Below are 16077 nucleotides of genomic sequence, written 5' to 3'. Positions count from 1 at the left end.
TGACTAGAAGCAAGGGTCCCTACTTGGTCTAAGGTACTTACCTCTGCCAATTAGAGACCCCCAGATCTAACATTGTTGGACAGCGGTGTGGATTTTGAACTAATATTTGCACTTGGCCTGCAGTGATTTCTTGTACATCACTAGTCTAGTTTAGCAGCACAGGTTGCACAATATTTTTCTTTTTGGTGAAACCTATTTTTGAAAGTCTAGGAAGCATCATGTCTCAGAAAGCTGTGAGCGAAGTAGCAGAAGTGGAATTTGAAATTCAGGAGTTGCTCATCTACAGAAAGGAGCAGCTAAAGCAATTCTGCAAGCAGCTTGGATGCCCAGTGAAGGGCAGTTCTAACAAGGAAGAGTTTCGGAAAGCTCTAAGGGCCTGGTGGGAGGCCAAACATGTTGACTCAGAAGATGTTACTGGAGAGGGAGGAACACAGGAGAATGCTTTGGTATCCTGTGATTAAGCATGGGCGGAAAATCCGTTCCGCTCGCGGATTTTCAGTAAATTCGCAATCTGCGAACGCTCGCGAATTTACCGAAAATCCGCAAATTTGCACGCAGCGGATTTTTTTTTCTTGGTGATACAATTTTGCGGCGCGCGGCGTTCACTTACCGTCATTCAGCGTATGCCGAGTTGTTTTTCTTGATATTTTGCGAGTGCTGCGCCATTTTGGATCTTGCTGCGGGATCCCGCGGGAGTTTGGCGAGCGCGATTACGTCATCGCGGCTTGCCACCTTGCACAGCGAGAGTTTGTCAACGCGAGTACGCCGTGATCACGTATCGCGGGAGTTCGCAATTGCGAACTTGTAGATGCGGCGGGCAGCAACAATCTCGCACTCACGAAAATACAAAATTTGCAATTCTGCACAAGAAATCCACCAGCAAGCAGCATAAACCTTCTGGAAATGATGATTTTTTTCAGAATAACTTCTCAGGTTGACATTTGCCTGCACTTTTTTTTGCAAGGAGTCAATTTTTGGGGGGGGAGGAAGGAAGTGCCCCACAGTCTCCAACTTCCTGTTCCTGTCCAGCAGGCTCCTCCCAGTGCTTTCTTCATGTGCTGTCGAAAAAAAAAAAACTATGATGCCAGGGGATCAATACTCACTCTATTTATAGCAGGAAAAACATAAATTAGTCCTACCGTCAATAACTCATACAGAAAAATAAATGTATCTATTTTTCAAAAACTGCCTATAACCAAGTGTCGTCCAGCACACTTAATCACACAATTATTTTTCAAAGCATATATCAAATTTATTTTTTCATTTTTCCTATGCTTTAAGTACTGTCTTTTTTGTCCATCTACAAACAAATATACAAAAAATTACATAAATATATACACAAAATACATACTATACATACACACATATTATACATTGTTGGTCAAATCACTTGTTGGACCTTTTTTGCCCTATACATTTACAAGGAAAGGATGCTTTGTCAGATTATAAATGGCATTCCTTCAAACACAGATCACCCTTAAAACAATGGAGTGCACAAGGTACAATACTTCTCCCTCAATATTTTTGTGTACTCTCTTTTGTTTATTTTACCAACACTTTTTATAATTTCATATGGGGTGTCCTTGTAGAACTGTCGACGCGTTTCAGCCCTCTGACTATGGGCCTCATCAGGACATGGGCTTTCCATGGTCCATCTACAATTAGGAAATTATATTTACATTATGTACAATCAAAGCAAAATAATAAAAAAATAAAAATAAAAATATCAGGGATTCATGAAATAAATATCAAAGATATATATTTCCTTTTCTTCGCACGTTCCTTCTATACTCTTTCATATCTTACTGTTCCACCATGTATCAATACATATACATTGCAATTATTCCAATCTTTTAGAGTATACAGGCATCCTGTGATCAATTACACTAAACACCCATATGTGGTTCACTAAATGAAAAATGTGTTCAAGTGACCCATAACACATGCAGTCCTTTAAAAATGGTTGTGAATAGAAACTATTATATAGACCAATATAATGGAAGTTTACTAATTACCATCAAACTTATTTTCACAGCGGGGCATGAAGAATGGCCGGGTAAGCACCTAGAAAGGGTGCGCTGTTAACAAAAACAATGCCAAACATTACTAACTGTATTCTCTCGAGATAAAAATAGTGTGATACCAAGTAGATCAAGGATTTACCTAATGTTGTCTCCAGACTAATCTTGGACTTAGTTGTCCTTCGAGTACAACTACTTTCACAACCGGACTTTAGGTTCGAACTCTACAAAAGAAATGCAGTATATATTCAAAGACCCGATGGATAGAATCTAAAAGCTCGCCCCTTAGTTGCAAAATTTACCTTCAGTTTTTTGTGTTTTAAACGTTGGGGCACTCTATATCCTCCACAACGACCACCGTTCTGTGAAAAGGAACATATCTAGAGTCAGGGTCTCTAAAGAAAAGGTGGTGGAAAACTATTCTCTTACTTATCCTCAACCGAGTTAGATTGCCGGCGTGGGTTACACATACCTGTATAGCATTACTTTTAGCCGTGTCCCCTCTCTTCTCTCGTTTTGAGGTTATCGTTCAACCATGTCGGTCGGCAGATCACGTGGTACGGAACTAGAGTTAAAAAAGCCTACTTTCATCGAAACTGAGAAAGGACTTCTCTGTCTTCTCACTCTCTCGTCTTTAGGCACATAAGGCGGGCTTCCCACTCTCTCGTCTCTAGACATAAAAAGCGGACTACAAAGCGTGTTTTCTCCATAATATTGCTGAAGTATGTTTCATCCCAAATTAGAGGCAGTACTATATGTTGTCTCACTCGTTTTTACAGGGACACAAAAAGAGGACTATATAGCTAATTCCCTTTATATAAAATTTATTAGCCTATCTATATAGATATATAAAGGTGAACCACCATGTTGCTCTCACGCCTTCATCTCAGTGCCATAATAATTGACCAAAGATAGTAAATATAGAAATTATAGAACCTGATTTCTGTTTAAATAATATAAATACAAAAATATGTATATATAACCATATGTTTATACCTTATAGGCCGTACAGGATGCCTCCACTCTTTACAGTTTATACACATGCAGTCTTTTCTTCTTTATATTTACAAAATATTTACAACAGATATATCATGTCAACATCAGCCTTCATTGTAACAATGCCCATATCTCATCTCTGTCATTCAACCCATTAGACGCTGTGTGGTATTTCTCAATAAATCTTGCCTCCAATCTATTCAATTTCATCTCTATTTCTTCTGTACTCGTACCTTCCACTACTCCTAGTACTGTCCATCGTATATCCTTTTCAGTGTGGTTCATGTCCTGAAAGTGTTGTACTAAGGGGGCACCTTGTATTTTGCATTTAACCCGTGATTTATGTTGTAGGATACGTTTTTTTATTTGTTGTGTAGATTGCCCAATGTAGATCTTATTGCATGGTCACTTTCATTCGGATTCTTCACCTGGAAGGATTACTTTTTGTGGATGCTGCTGGATATTTGGATTTGAGGCCTTTTTGACTTTCTTTGGATCACTTTTGGATTAGAAATTTCACAAGTAAGTTTGTTTGGGCCATTACAGTTGCTGCAACTACAATTTTGGAATTTTCGATTTTTGGGCTGTTTTGGGGCCTTTTGCCCAGGGGTACTCAGTGGTGGGTGGACTGAGTCTTTCTGTGGGGTGTCTTGAATTTAAACATCATGGAGGGCCTGGATGGCTTGGGATTGTGCTGATTTTTCTGTGATTTTCGTTTTTTTGGGCTGTTGTTGTGGCCTTTTCACCAGGGGTAGTGAGTGGTGCATGAGCCTAGTCTTTCTGTGGGGTGTCTTGAATTTATACATCATGGAGGGCATGGATGGCATGGGATTGTGCTGATTTTTCTGTGTTTTTCGATTTTTTGGGGTTTTTATGGGGACAGGCCATGTGGGTGGGGGCCATTTTGAGTGCTGCTACAGGCAGGCCCTGGCCATGTGCTGGGAGGCAGGGGGCCATTTTGAATGCAGGCAGTGTTCTTTGGTCTGCTACCATTTTGCCTAGCTTTCAACCTTTATGCCCAGGGGTAGTGAGTGATGCATGGGCCTAGTCTTTCTGTGGGGTGTCTTGAATTTAAACATCATGGAGGGCCTGGATGGCTTGGGATTGTGCTGATTTTTCTGTGATTTTCGTTTTTTTTGGGCTGCTGTTGTGGCCTTTTCACCAGGGGTAGTGAGTGGTGCATGAGCCTAGTCTTTCTGTGGGGTGTCTTGTATTTAAACATCATGGAGGGCATGGATGGCATGGGATTGTGCTGATTTTTCTGTGTTTTTCGATTTTTTAGGGTGTTCATGGGGACAGGCCATGTGGGTGGGGGCCATTTTGAGTGCTGCTACAGACAGGCCCTGGTCATGTGCTGGGAGGCAGGGGGCCATTTTGAATGCAGGCAGTGTTCTTAGGTCTGCAACCATTTTCCCTAGCTTTCAACCTTTATGCCCAGGGGTAGTGAGTGATGCATGGGCCTAGTCTTTCTGTGGGGTGTCTTGAATTTAAACATCATGGAGGGCCTGGATGGCTTGGGATTGTGCTGATTTTTCTGTGATTTTCGTTTTTTTGGGCTGTTGTTGTGGCCTTTTCACCAGGGGTAGTGAGTGGTGCATGAGCCTAGTCTTTCTGTGGGGTGTCTTGAATTTAAACATCATGGAGGGCATGGATGGCATGGGATTGTGCTGATTTTTCTGTTTTTTTCGATTTTTTGGGGTGTTCATGGGGACAGGCCATGTGGGTGGGGGCCATTTTGAGTGCTGCTACAGGCAGGCCCTGGCCATGTGCTGGGAGGCAGGGGACCATTTTGAATGCAGGCAGTGTTCTTAGGTCTGCAACCATTTTGCCTAGCTTTCAACCTTTATGCCCAGGGGTAGTGAGTGATGCATGGGCCTAGTCCTTCTGTGGGGTGTCTTGAATTTAAACATCATGGAGGGCCTGGATGGCTTAGGATTGTGCTGATTTTTCTGTGATTTTCGTTTTTTTGGGCTGTTGTTGTGGCCTTTTCACCAGGGGTAGTGAGTGGTGCTCTGCCTAGTCTTTCTGTGGGGTGTCTTGAATTTATACATCATGGAGGGCATGGATGGCATGGGATTGTGCTGATTTTTCAGTGTTTTTCGATTTTTTGGGGTGTTCATGGGGACAGGCCATGTGGGTGGGGGCCATTTTGAGTGCTGCTACAGGCAGGCCCTGGCCATGTGCTGGGAGGCAGGGGGCCATTTTGAATGCAGGCAGTGTTCTTAGGTCTGCAACCATTTTGCCTAGCTTTCAACCTTTATGCCCAGGGGTAGTGAGTGATGCATGGGCATAGTCTTTCTGTGGGGTGTCTTGAATTTAAACATCATGGAGGGCCTGGAATGGCGCTGATATTTCTGTGATTTTCGTTTTTTTGGGGTGTATAACTGAACTGATGTTCCTCTGTCTTCTATTGCTTTTAGGTGCACAAGACTCAAGAGAACCACCAGTGCCAGGAAGAAGTCCTGCAGCGGTGTGTGTGTGCAGCATAACGTCACGCGACGTCACGTCTGGCCACAGACAACTCTGCAACTCGTGCAACTGCGGCCTGCTGTTCTGACCTGCTCTGAAGAAGATGGCCCCAAAAAAAGTTCCCCGTAGCTCCTCTAGCAAGAAAGTTGCCAGTAAGGAGCAGAAGAAGCAAGTTACCAAGGAGACTGGTGTGCCGCCCGCCAAATTTTTGGGGAGTAAAAAAAAAGTACGCCAGCAGCAGCAGCGGGATCTGCTGGGGACCAAGCTGGGAGCAGCATCCCCGCTCCATTGGGCTCAGTGCCACCACCACCACCACGCCAAGTTCGCCAACTTAAGTCCAAGCCCTTGAGTGCTGCAGAGGCAGCCAGTGTACTTGTTCAATCACCATCGACCAGTGATGTTGGCTCATCGCAAGAAAGTAGCAGCAATGTCCCTCAAACAACACAGGTTGTTGTAACTCATCTGACGAGTGTTGAACAACCACAGCCGCAACAACAACCACATGTGCAAGTACAAGCCCAAGTACATGTGGAAGGAGAGGCAGCGCAAGGAGATGCGCAAGCAGAGGTGCATGGAGGGTCACAAGTGCCCACAATAGTTGTTCCTCCCAAAGTAGGGGCACATCAGGAAATCGACAATCAAGCCGAGGTATCATTTGAGGAAGCCACTCCTCCTGATGATCATTCATTGTCTTCCACATCCCTAGCAAGAAAAAGATCAAGGGTGGTGTCTACATCTTCTTCAAACCCACCTCCTTCTGATGATACGGATCTAAATTGGGAACCATCACTGCCGTCTGAGAGTAAGGCACACCATGATCTGACAAAGGTAGTTAAGCGTAAAAGGAAGGTCGTCGAAAAACTCATAGTTATGGAGTGTGATGAGGCTCAACAAGAAGTGGCGGATACTGCTGCTGATGAAGACTGTCACGACGACGACCCAGTCATCATAAAGGTCACTGCAGCCCCAGCGGGCATGCAGCAAACAGACATTTTGACCCTAGCCCGAGAAGCTGCTGAGCGTGATGATGTTGTCGAGGAGGCAATGGAAGAAACACCACAATCATTGGAGTTAACTAGTACACCAACACGTACCGCTTCCATATTTCTTCCTCGCCAGAAGGGACCTCCATCCACCTCGACCTCAATTAGTGGGGGTGAAAGTGCAAAACGTACTAAAGTTTGGCAATCCACATCCTCCACTTCATCTGGCATTAGCAGCAGGACCACCACCACCAGTATCGCCGCCTCCTCCGGCCCCCAAAGACATTTGAAGTCCGCAGTTTGGGACTTCTTTAGTGTTTGCCCAAAAAAGGAAAACCTCGCCATTTGTAGCATTTGTAAGCATGCAGTTAGTCGTGGTAAGTTTGGTACCAACTATGGTACCGGAGGCCAGAGAGGTCATCTTGAGAGACAGCACACTGTCCAATGGTTTGCGCACCTAAAGGAGATCAAGGAAGCCCGATTTGCAAGTCAAGAAAACGTTGATGTTTCATCTGATGATGACGAGGAGGAAGAAGACGTGTCAAACACTTCACTTACACCCAGAACCCCTGTCAGCAGCACACCCCATGTGAGCCACACTAAGAGTGTGGGAGAGAGTGAGACACCAATGCGAAAAAGTTCATCAGCGAGCGTAACTGGGTCAAAGAAATCATCATCATCATCCCGTAAATGCTTGGTCCAGGGCAACATTAGAAACATGCTTTTTTCAGACGCGCCATATGAACGCAACCACCCACTGACGCGTCTGTATAACACTAAGATGGCTAAAATGCTAGCTCTGGACCTTCTCCCTTTTTCTTTTGTAGAAGGGGTTGGTTTTCTAGAATTAGTGGCAGCGCTCTGCCCTAAATGGAAGGTTCCTAGCCGGTTCTATTTTGCCAGAGTTGCTGTTCCAGCACTACATGAAGATGTGCTGGAGGTGATTGGGGCAGCTTTGCAGAAGACTGCTGTTCACACTATACATCTGACAACAGACATGTGGACCAGTGGCGCAGGCGCTGATTACATGTGCATCACTGCACACTGGGTCTCTTTTTCAGGGGTTAAAGCAAAGCTAAACACAGGTGTTGACCCGGACCAAGTTTTTAAAGCTGCTCGGAAACATGCAACACTAGCCATGTTTGGCTTGGAGAAACGTCACACAGCACAAAACATTTTGGATGAGTTTAACACAAAGGTCTTTCACTGGCTGTCCCCAAAAAAACGCCAGATTGGTGATGTTTCCACGGATAATGGCGCCAATGTAGTTAAGGCCATGGAGCTGGGTGACTATTTCAGAGTGCCGTGTTTGGCGCACTGTATAAACCTGGTTGTTAAAAAATTCTTGAGTGATGAAGACAGTCCAGCGTGCGAGGTAGTGGCCACCTGCCGAAAAATGTGCAACCATTTCAACCATTCTTTTAAGGCCCGGAAGCATCTGAGGAGCCTGCTACATGAACGTCGAATGCCAGTGAAAGCACTCATCCAGGAGGTGCCAACACGTTGGAACTCAACCTTCTACATGCTTGAGCGTCTGTATGAGCAGTATACGGTACTCGATCACTATTTCTTAAAACAGGGTACAGCTCACAAGGACCTGAGGATGGATGCGGCGCAATGGGACCTAGTTAAAAGCCTGACAGACATGCTTCGTCCTTTTGAGATCTTCACGCGTGCAGTCAGCAAGGAGGACTGTAATTTGGGAAAAGCTATCCCATTGTTGTGCATGCTGGAGCACCAACTGAAGGCGGTGTCTTCTGTGTTTCAAAAAGATGAAAAAAACCAAGACCCTTTTGTTTTGGCGGAGAAATTATTAGAGCGCCTACGTGGTGATGAACGTCTTAAAATGATCCACTCAGAACAGCATTACATTTGTGCTACTTTTCTGGATCCACGCTACAAAAAGGCGCTGGCAGGCCGAGCATTCTTTCTTTTTGCTGATGAAGATGTTACAAAGTACAAACGTTGGCTAGCCTTGTCAGCCAAGAGGTTTGAAAGAGAACGGCAGCTCATTGAAGGAAAAGGCAGTACATCAGCATCAGCATCAGCAGGCCATCCCCAGTCAAAACAATCCACTTCTGCACCTGTGGCTGTGGCACAAGTGACCTCTCAGCTGTTAAAGACACCGGCAACCGGATCATCTGCACCAGACACAACAGTAACATTGGATGCTGAAGAGGATTGGCTAACTTGGCTTGGGTTTGGTTCTCAAAAGGTCACAGCAAAAAGTAAGCAAAGTGGAGGAACCTTGGAGGACCTTGAGTCGATGGTGCAGGACTATCTGAATGACTCAACAGAGGTCTATGTTAATGCTGACCCATTGGCGTATTGGCATGGGAAAAAAGAATTGTGGCCACAGCTCTCCAACCTGGCTATAAACTACTTGTCTTGGCCACTCGCAAGCGTGTCTTCTGAACGTGTTTTCAGTGCTGCTGGTGGCATTGTAACTCCCAAGCGGAGCCTCCTCTCGCCCAAAAATGTGGAGAGGTTAACAATGATCAAGATGAATCAGCACCTCATACCACCAGATTACAAAGTACGAGAAAGCACGCCGCATGAAGACGAGGAGGACAGCAACGTAGATGAGGAAATTTGTTCTTTGTTCGGTGACACTGACTTCACCCTGCCTGAATACGCAGAGTATGATGACAAACTCTTATTCTTATTCCCTGACACCGAGCCCTGAAAATGAGACAATGAATCAATAACTTTCTTTTTCGTCCTTATTCACTTTTATTCCTGTGTGTCTGTCTTTCTTTGTTTTGCACAGTTAATTTACTTCAAACTTTAATCACCTAATCACAAAAACAAGCCCATCAGCAGAACTGTCTTCACTTGTTTGCTTATTGATTTGAAGGTGCCGCAGTCTGCATTCCTCAGGTTCACAAGTTCAGAAGAACATGCTCCTCTATCCTCCTCCTCCAGACTCCTATTTCCCTCAAAGCAGAGGGCTGGATTACGCCCAATGAAGGAAGGCTCAGCACTTGTGGGGGTGTTCTACTTCTTTGCGGGTGAGTTGACGGCTCTGGGGCCATTGCTGGGAAGCTCTAATACCGGATAAAAGTGGTTTGGACCAAATCTGAGGCGGAATTTTTTTTGCATTTTTGCTGACTTGCTTAGCTTTGAGGTGCTCTTTGGGGGGGTTCCGGGTGTTTGTGGGTGAGTTTTGGGGTCTGGGAGCACTGCTGGGACAGTCTAATCTTGATTGCATTTGCTTTTCAGGAAATCCGTGGTGGAAAACAGGAGTTATGACCTAGCTGCACAGCGCGTTTGGACCGAAGGCCGAGAAATATTGTAAGTATGACATTTTCCTTTTTGGCTGTTTGGGGGTGTGGTGCTTTTTTGCGGGTGGGTTGGTGGGTCTTGGGGCATTCCTGGGAAGGTCTAATACCGGATAGAAGTTGTTTGGACAAAATCCATGCAGATTTTTTGTTGTTGCTATTTCTGACATTTTGCTCAATGTAGCGTTTTCGGGGGCCTGTTTGGGGGGCTTCCTGGTGTTTGTGGGTGGGTTTCGGGGTCTGGGAGCACTGCTGGCTATGGATACTTTAGTTTGCAAGAGGTTTGAAGCAAACCCATGGTGGCAGAGGGGAGTTAGGGCCTAGCTGCCGACCGCGCGCGGAGTGATTTTGGAAATTGGCACGGAAATGGCTAAGTCCCCATTTTTGTACTTTTGCTTTTTGGCTGTTTGGGGGTCTTCTACTAGTTTTCGCCTGGGTTGACGGCTCTGGGGCCATTGCTGGGAAGCTCTAATACCGGATAAAAGTGGTTTGGACCAAATCGGAGGTGGAAATGTTTTTGTGTTTTTGCTGACTTGCTTGCCTTTGAGGTGCTCTTTGGGGGGGTTCCGGGTCTTTGTGGGTGACGTTTGGGTTCTGGGAGCACTGCTGGGACAGTCTAATCTTGATTGCATTTGCTTTTCAGGAAATCCGTGGTGGAAAATGGGAGTTATGACCTAGCTGCACAGCGCGTTTGGACCGAAGGCCGAGAAATATTGTAAGTATGACATTTTCCTTTTTGGCTGTTTGGGGGTGTTGTGCTTTTTTGCGGGTGGGTTGGTGGGTCTTGGGGCATTCCTGGGAAGGTCTAATACCGGATAGAAGTTGTTTGGACAAAATCCATGCAGATTTTTTGTTGTTGCTATTTCTGACATTTTGCTCAATGTAGCGTTTTTGGGGGCCTGTTTGGGGAGCTTCCTGGTGTTTGTGGGTGGGTTTCGGGGTCTGGGAGCACTGCTGGCTATGGATACTTTAGTTTGCAAGAGGTTTGAAGCAAACCCATGGTGGCAGAGGGGAGTTAGGGCCTAGCTGCCGACCGCGCGCGGAGTGATTTTGGAAATTGGCACGGAAATGGCTAAGTCCCCATTTTTATACTTTTGCTTTTTGGCTGTTTGGGGGTCTTCTACGAGTTTTCTCCTGGGTTGACGTCTCTGGGGCCATTGCTGGGAAGCTCTAATACCGGATAAAAGTGGTTTGGACCAAATCGGAGGCGGAATTTTTTTTGTGTTTTTGCTGACTTGCTTGCCCTTGAGGTGCTCTTTGGGGGGGTTCCGGGTGTTTGTGGGTAAGTTTTGGGGTCTGGGAGCACTGCTGGGACAGTCTAATCTTGATTGCATTTGCTTTTCAGGAAATCCGTGGTGGAAAACGGGAGTTATGACCTAGCTGCACAGCGCGTTTGGACCGAAGGCCGAGAAATATTGTAAGTATGACATTTTCCTTTTTGGCTGTTTGGGGGTGTTGTGCTTTTTGCGGGTGGGTTGGTGGGTCTTGGGGCATTCCTGGGAAGGTCTAATACCGGATAGAAGTTGTTTGGACAAAATCCATGCAGATTTTTTGTTGTTGCTATTTCTGACATTTTGCTCAATGTAGCGTTTTTGGGGGCCTGTTTGGGGAGCTTCCTGGTGTTTGTGGGTGGGTTTCGGGGTCTGGGAGCACTGCTGGCTATGGATACTTTAGTTTGCAAGAGGTTTGAAGCAAACCCATGGTGGCAGAGGGGAGTTAGGGCCTAGCTGCCGACCGCGCGCGGAGTGATTTTGGAAATTGGCACGGAAATGGCTAGGTCCCCATTTTTGTACTTTTGCTTTTTGGCTGTTTGGGGGTCTTCTACGAGTTTTCTCCTGGGTTGACGTCTCTGGGGCCATTGCTGGGAAGCTCTAATACCGGATAAAAGTGGTTTGGACCAAATCGGAGGCGGAATTTTTTGTGTGTTTTTGCTGACTTGCTTGCCCTTGAGGTGCTCTTTGGGGGGGTTCCGGGTATTTGTGGGTAAGTTTTGGGGTCTGGGAGCACTGCTGAGAGAGTCTAATCTTGATTGCATTTGCTTTTCAGGAAATCCGTGGTGGAAAACGGGAGTTATGACCTAGCTGCACAGCGTGTTTGGACCGAAGGCCGAGAAATATTGTAAGTATGAGATTTTCCTTTTTGGCTGTTTGGGAGTGTTGTGTTGTGCTTTTTTGCGGGTGGGTTGGCGGGTCTTGGGGCATTCCTGGGAAGGTCTAATACCGGATAGAAGTGGTTTGGACAACATCCATAAGGAAAAGCCTTTTGGCACTTTTTGTAACTTAGGGTTCGTTAGGGTTAGCCCTAGCAGCAGGATTGCATGTGTTTCGGGGTGTTCTAGATTTTTGCAACTGAGTTCTGGGGTCTTAGAGCACTCGTGAGAATGTGTAATTTTGGTTGCAAGTCATTTGAAGAAAATCCATGGTGAGAAAGGGGGGATTTGGCATAGTTAAAGAAAGCCTTTGCCACTATTCTTAACTTAGGGCTCGTTAGGGTTAGCAGTATTTCTATTGCATGTGTTTGGGTGGGGGGTTTTCGAGTCCTGGAGCGATGCTGGCTATGGATACTTTTGCTTGCTTGCAAGTGGTTTGAATACAATCCACGGTGGGTAAGGGGGTATTAGGGCCTACTTTTACTTTCAAAGTACGTTTTGTCACCAGTTTTCTGCTAGGCCTTGTTTTTTGAGATATGATTGGGGGTCTTCTACATTTTTGCGACTGGCTTTAGTAAGGGTCTGGGTGGGAGCACTGCTGGGAAGGTCTAATTTTGTTCTAAAACACAGTTTACAGTACACCTAGCTTGAGGGGAAAGATCCGATAAATTAATTTGCCCATACTTATTTATCCTTCAAAAGGTGACTCAGACAGAGTACGCACTTTCAAAAATATTGTACTGTCTATTAGGAAAATCAAAGTGTGACTTTTTGCACTACACAGCGTACATACCTTATATTTATTTATCAGTGTTGTTGTAATATCACGTCCTGTTTTTCGTTCAATAATTACAGGCCGGGTTTCAGTCTGTCCAATGGGAAAAAAAGGATGGAGTCAGGCTTCACATTAGCGAGCCGCAATTCAGCATCCACCAGGCAGGCAGTGGACAGGGTGTCTTCTGGTCACCAACATTGATGGACGAAGCGTCAGCTGGAATGGAGGAGTGCCGCTAATAAGAGGAATTGTTTGCTGCATGCAACTTACTTACTAAATTCAACATGACAACTACAACAACATACAGATACAGTATCCACTGTTTTCTTCTATGAGTGTGACTGCATTTCTTGGATCTCTCTCTGCTTCTAAATTGATCCCTACAGCCATTCTATAGGTTTTACTTCGGCTATTTTTTAAACCAAATTTAATGTAAGAAGTGTTTCTCTGAGTGCAGAGATAGGCAAGTGAAAACGCTGCAGCCCTGTACTGTCGCATTCTAGTACTACTTACTTTTCAGTAACAATGCATGCAGTAGTGCATGCACTTCCTTTATGTCACTTAAAAGATTTATGGTTAGCTTTGTACCCAAAGATTTCTTTATCTTCAATTATTGCTTGTCCATGCTGTGCTTTTTTTTTCTTCTCTCAACAAAACCTACCCAAAAAGAACCCCCCATTCCCATCCATTTTCCAAACCCTAACCCTCTTCCCCCGGGCTGTGTGGTTTTGCTTGATGTGTGACTAAATGACATCAATAATTCCACACACTTGCTGGGGAGGATAAGGTCATAGCAACAGGATGGTGAAGGAATCCGAGGATATATTCTAGACTTACTCAGCTTCAGTACTATTTCTTGTAGTAGTAGCCAATGTCAAAGAAATCCAACACAAGTACAAGTTATACTTTCAATACTTTACCATTTGTTAGGCTACATTGTGGCACTGTTCTAGTGTACTGTCACCTGCTATATTCTCTATCGTACCGTTGTAATGCTACAGTAAGGACAAACCAGGTTTCATTTTCTTTTTTTCCATAGGCATGCAACTGCCACTGTGTCACACCACTAGTACCACCGCAATGAGGAGGACATTTCATCCGCCCAGGATTGCCATTCTTAATCGCCATTTCCCGTGGAGCCAGCCCTGGGCCTAGCCCTACTTTCAAACACAAATTACAGGTAAGATAAGCGTTTGGTTGGAGGTAGCATAATGGAGTATTAGGAGAGACGAGAGATTGACGGTAGTACTACTAAAGTCCTAGGACTCTTCAGGAAAACAAACTTACTGTTAAACCCCCACCCACCAGACTCAAAAGCAGTAAAAAACAGGTATGGTCAGATAAAGTTTCAAAAAGTATATTTTTGTAGCCCTAACAAAATAATCTCCCACAAGACCCTCCCTAACCCCAACGATTGTCCTTCAAAAGTCCCCAAAACAACCCAACTCCCAATTCCCACCCCCCAAAAGTCTCTAAAAAAGGGGCAAGGGACACTACGGCAGGGTGCTATTGACTTTAGCGGCCAGGGCATCATACTCCTTGCGGAGGGTGGCATGGTCGAAGCGGAGGCCCTCCACCAAGTTCTTATAGGTTAGGACCTCCTGCTCCAGGTAGGACACTGTGAGGCATAAGCGGCGCTGGCGTGCCTTGCAACTCCTGTGCGGGGCAGCTGCTGTCTTTGCTGCTCGGCGGTGGCGGTTGGCTTTGGTAGCCCGGCTCCGTTCCGCTGGAGCACTGTGCTGGCTGGCAGCCCGTGGGGGCACGGAGGAGGATGCAGCTGTCCCAGTGGATGTTGTTGTTGTACCGGTGTCCTCCTCCTCCAGGGCCACCAGCCGCCGATATTCGGCGACAGTGGCATCCGGCCTCCATTGCCGGGCCATTCGAGCCAGCTCCCTCCTTGATGGTCTGTTTGATTTGGAAGGAGCAACTATATGAAGAAAGAAAGACATAGTCTGTAACCAATGCTCCTTAAGATTAACACAAAATGATTGAGCAGAAAGTTGTGTCACAGTACAAGTAGCAAATTGAAAGCACAGTACATAACTATTGAGGAAAGTATCTATCTAACCTCCGACTTCTTCATCCTTGCTCTAACATTAGTGGGAGTTTAAGGAACAAATTCTACGAGCACTATGGACTTCCATTACAGTCGACTATGACAGTACACCAGTCTTATTCTTCTTCTTCTCTCTTGTTTAGGAAAATTGGTACATTATCTTATGCAAGCCGGCATAATGCCAGCGCAGTGAACTTGCACCCGAGAAATACAGACGCACACCATGATGAGTGAGACAGACTTGCGTTACTGTACCGGTCCAGTACATGCAGGTGGTGAAGCTCTTACTTTTCTATTATGGGTGGCACTGAGAATACTCTGTTAAAAGGGCTACTGCTTAATTAATTTAGCTTTCACCCTACAGTGCAAATGAGTACTAGAAAAGGAAAATGAAGAAGCTAAATAATCTGATTATCTATCACTTCACATGGGATGTATTTGATGACATATGGGATACTTTAGGTGCTTTGCTTATTATTGAGTGAACAGTGATACACCCACACATGAATGACGTACTACTACTAAACTAAAGTTATTAAGAGAGGTAAGGAGTGTCCACCGTAATAACCGGATATATGCTGTGCTTGCAGTTGCAATACAAACTACTGCTACTATTCATGGTAGTATTTGGACAAAATTACAACTTCTTTTCCTTGCCTTTCCTACACTGGAACGGACGTGCGGGTGCGGTGTTACATGCGCTTCAAAGTAACACTTAGTTCATCCAGTGACCGTCTACTCTCTCTAGATACACATATGCTATCTAAGAGTCAGATAGTACCATGATCCAGGCATCCATCCATTCAAAGTATATTCACACATACAGTTTCTGTTTCACCCACCCAGGCTGTTCTCCTTCCACCCATCCTTGCTTCATCATTCACCCAGCCATGCACCATACCATATTCTTTCCTTCCCAGCCACCTCGGGGACCAAGCAAACACATATCATTCTTCTTTGCCAGTCATCATTAAATTTCTCGTCCTTCCACACTTACTTACACCCTTCTTTCGCTTTTCGTTCATCCCATCCATCAAGTTCATCTCAGATCTGATTGGTATTCTTCTCGCCAAAAACTTCACAGCTAAGTCGAAGTACATTTAGAGGAGGCTACTACCTGGTTGATTTATAATACACCCGTGCAGAAAGCACACTCTGCAGTCTTCAATCTCAATAAGTAAGGAATATATAGCTTACCTCGGCCCGCCACCACCGTGTTAACCCTCACAGGCACGTCCAGCACTTGCACCGCCTCCTCCCCAGAGTTGTTCCCCTCGTCCAATACCACCACCTCCGCGCTGGCCCCGCCACCAGATGTTCCATCTACAAAGTACATTTAAGAATGTT

At 45.3% G+C, this 16077-nt stretch overlaps 1 pseudogene; it reads left to right on the top strand.

The window, feature by feature from the left end:
- The first annotated feature begins 218 nt into the window (after positions 1–218).
- Positions 219–16077, top strand: part of LOC147747992 (uncharacterized) — a 33619-nt pseudogene continuing 17760 nt past the window's right edge.

The sequence above is a fragment of the Lissotriton vulgaris genome, chromosome 1_1, assembly GCF_964263255.1.
Source record: "Lissotriton vulgaris chromosome 1_1, aLisVul1.2, whole genome shotgun sequence".
Taxonomy (NCBI): Eukaryota; Metazoa; Chordata; class Amphibia; order Caudata; family Salamandridae; genus Lissotriton; species Lissotriton vulgaris.
This window is presented reverse-complemented; position numbering and strand designations above follow the sequence as displayed.